At 44.8% G+C, this 3,787-nt stretch overlaps 1 pseudogene; it reads right to left on the bottom strand.

The window, feature by feature from the left end:
* Window positions 1-315: 315 nt before the first annotated feature.
* LOC137763544 (oxidoreductase HTATIP2 pseudogene) lies at window positions 316-1,236 on the bottom strand (annotated as a pseudogene).
* Window positions 1,237-3,787: the final 2,551 nt, after the last annotated feature.

Genomic DNA, 3,787 nt, shown 5'->3' with positions numbered 1-3,787 from the left:
CAGACAAGCTTTCAAAGCTGACCTCCCCACCAGTGGCATCAGAACCATAAGAGAAGCTTAAATAAAACAACAGATTTCTGTGCCCATACCCCCCAAGTTCTGATTCAGAAAGTTTGAGGTAGGGCCTATGAATCTCTCATTTCTGTGACAAACACGAGACACCAGACCACCAGGGAGCTGCTGGATCTCTATTTTTGAAAGGCTCCCAGGGTGATGTCTACATATGTAGAATCAGGCTCTAAAATGCTGATGCAGAGCACGATCATTATATGATTGGATCTGGGCGACTAAGAACAGTGAAACTACATGCTTTTTTTAGACCCTGAAATTACCGTTAGGTGATAGGTGTTGAGTCTGACACTGGAAAGCATTTCTCCAGTGTGGTCGTGACTTGAGAGAGCCATCAGCTTTCCCCAGGTCGTGGATGGCCTTGTTATCCAGCAGTTCCTTCTTGTCACTTGGTCTCACTGCGTTGTTCAGCATTGCTCTAACCACAGTCATCACTGGCACAGAACGGCCCCTGGATCAAGATTCTGGCAAGGAGCCAAAGAACTTCCTAGCCAACCACTGACCTGGGCGAGATTCTTGCCTAACACATAATAGAACTCTGGGCCTAAATATGGAGTAACGATCAAATTTTAACTCTTCAACCCTAGCTTCCACTTCTCCCTTGACTTGCAGATATAAAAAATTGCTTGACTTATCAGCTCCCTCAGAGGACAGCAAGTTGAAATGTTTGCACCCTCCAGGTTTTGCCAGCTCTGCAGCCTTCAGGACGTAATCTCGATCAACGCGAACAAATCCCTCCGCCCCAGCTTTTTGTCTGGTGGTACCCAGACAACAGAATCCAACATCATGACCTTGAAAGGCAGAAGCGTAGTCATCCAATTTCTCAAAGTCCACCACTTCTTGCTTCACGTTTTTAGAAACTTCCTCGTCGAAGGGGAGCTTCCTGCGGCCACTCAACGTGACTTTAGAAAACAGGCCCTGCTCCAGGATTTCTTTCAAGAGCACTCTGTCGGTCTCCCCGCCAGCACCCAAAATAAAGACGGATTTATTCTGCATCCTGAAGTCTTCCGAAGCCTCGGCAGCGCTTCTGTCTCGGCCATGCTGGAGCCGGCCCCCGGCCCCGCGTCCTCAGGCTGCAGCGGAAGCAGCGCGCCGCGGCCACCAGCGCGCCACCGGCGCCGCCACCGCCACCGCCACCGCCGCGCTAAGGGCTGCGGGCCGGGACATCCGGCCGTCCCTCCAGCCCAGCGCTTTCCTCCCCTCGCCGGCCTCTGTGAGGCCCCTCCCCTGTCCGCGCCTACCCGACTTCGTCAATCTTGGCATTTTTGACAACACAGATGGATCTAGAGGCTATCATGCTAAGTGAAATAAATCAGAGAGACGAATACAAATATCGCACGACCTCACTTACAGGTGAAATCTAAAAACAGGTGTTTGCCAGATTGGAGTAGGGTAGAGGAGTTGTGCAAAATAGGTAGAGGGGATTAAGAGGTACAGACTTCCAGGTATAAAATAAATAAACCATGGGGATGTAATATAAAGCAAGGAATATGGTTAATAATAATAATATTAACCATGTTCCTTGTGAGGGGACCGATGGTCACCAGATTTATCATGGTGATCATTTTGTAATCTATGTAAAACCACTATGTAGTATACCTGAAACTAACATATTTCAAGTTTAAGAAAAAACCCACCCACTATATTTCAATTTTTAAAAAAAACGTTTTTTGGATAGGTCAACAATAATGTCCAGAGCTTGATTAAATCAGGTCACAAGCTCTACAGATTAGGTGTTATCTCAAACTTGCATGGATTAATTATTTTCTTTTAAGGATCTTACACCGAGATCCTCCATAGTAGATCAAACATTTTTAATTAACAGAAATTAAAGCAGTATCCAGTACCTACCTATGGTTTTGGAAAATTTTTTTGCTGTTTGGTTGAACTAAGATTGTTCAGACTATTTGATGGAACATATTCAAACTGGTTCTTGAGTAATTAAGCTCATCTGGAGTCTTTCTATAATACTTTGGATTAATATGATTTTTGTACAAAAATTAATTTCATACTGAGAGAAGTAGAGTGTGGCACTGGGATGTTTAGTTGTTTTGTTTTTTCTTGCACAGGATGAGAGAAGGCAGAATCACTAGCTGATGGAATCTAATAATCATTTACCTAAAGCTGACTTGAACCAGATTTAGCTGTTCTTACTCTGCTCATCAAGATATAAAGCTTTGCGGCTTTGGCTACAGATCACTTTTTTCTTTAGTAAATGGTGGTAATTTCAATGACCTTTTCTTAAACCTCCTTATCTACTTACATGCAAAATTGCAAGAAATGAAGCTTGAGATTTTTCCAATCCATGTCTTAAAACTAGAATTACTCCCACTGTGACACGAATCAGAGTGTAGTTACGATCATTTAAAATACCAAGTTGAACAATTATTTTTACAGTCCCACAATTCTGATTCCTTTCCACCCTAGACTTCTCGAAATTAGTCAGGAAAACGAGAAGAAAAAGAACTGACAACATATTTTTTTCTCTTTTCTGTTTAACAAATGAAAGTAAAAAGAAATGTAATCGAATAAATGCAATACATGCCTACTATCTTAGATACCTTTAGAAAGTTTATTCATTCATTGTTTCATCACTCATTCAAATATTTATAGACTGCTTAATATGAACTGACAATATTGTAGGCACTGGGGATGTTACATATACAAGAAAAATCTCTGCCATTGTAAAATGTATATAATAGTGAGTGGAGATAGAAAATAACCTGTAAGCAGAAAATATTTCAGATAAGGATAATTAACATGGACAAAATGAAACAAAGTAATTCATGAAAATGCATGTTGTGTGATGAGGTGTGAGGGGGGCATGAAGAACATCTTTAATTAGAACTGCCAGCAAAAGGTAAGCTGAGGTTATGGTATTTTAATTAATACAGAGCCAATCACAAAATCAATACTATAAGAATATGTCACTGAAAAATTTTACTTAAAATCAAGTCAAATGTTTCAATGATTTTACGAAGTACATTAAAAAGCAAGTATCAGGGGGAGGAGAGAAGATGGCGGAAGAGTAAGACGCGGAGATCACCTTCCTTCCCACAGATACAGTAGAAATACATCTACACGTGGAACTGCTCCTACAGAACACACACTGAACGCTGGCAGAAAACGTCCGACCTCCAAAAAGGCAAGAAACTCCCCCCGTACTTGGGTAGGGCAAAAGAAAAAAGAAATAACAGAGACAAAAGAATAGGGACGGCACCTGCACCAGTGGGAGGGAGCTGTGAAGGAGGAAAGATTTCCACGCACTAGGAAGCCCCTTCGCGTGCAGAGACTGCGGGTGGCAGAGGGGGGAAGCTTCGGAGCCACGGAGGAGAGCGCAGCCACAGGGGTGCGGAGGGCAAAGCAGAGATTCCCGCACGGAGGCTCGGCGCCGAGCAGCACTCACCAGCCCGAGAGGCTTGTCTGCTCCCCCGCCGGGGCGGGTGGGGCTGGGAGCTGAGGCTCGGCTTCGGTTGGATCGCAGGGAAAGGACTGGGGCTGGCGGCGTGAACACAGCCTGAAGGGGTTAGCGCACCACAGCTGGCTGGGAGGGAGACCGGGAAAAGGTCTGCAGCTGCCGAAGAGGCAAGAGACTTTTTCTTGCCTCTTTGTTTCGCGGCGCGCAAGGAGAGGGGATTCAGAGCGCCTCCTAAACGAACTCCAGAGAAGGGCGCGAGCCGCGGCGATCAGCGCGGACCCCAGAGACAGGCGTGAGACG

The sequence above is a fragment of the Eschrichtius robustus genome, chromosome 4 (genome assembly GCF_028021215.1).
Source record: "Eschrichtius robustus isolate mEscRob2 chromosome 4, mEscRob2.pri, whole genome shotgun sequence".
NCBI classification, from domain to species: Eukaryota; Metazoa; Chordata; class Mammalia; order Artiodactyla; family Eschrichtiidae; genus Eschrichtius; species Eschrichtius robustus.
This window is presented reverse-complemented; position numbering and strand designations above follow the sequence as displayed.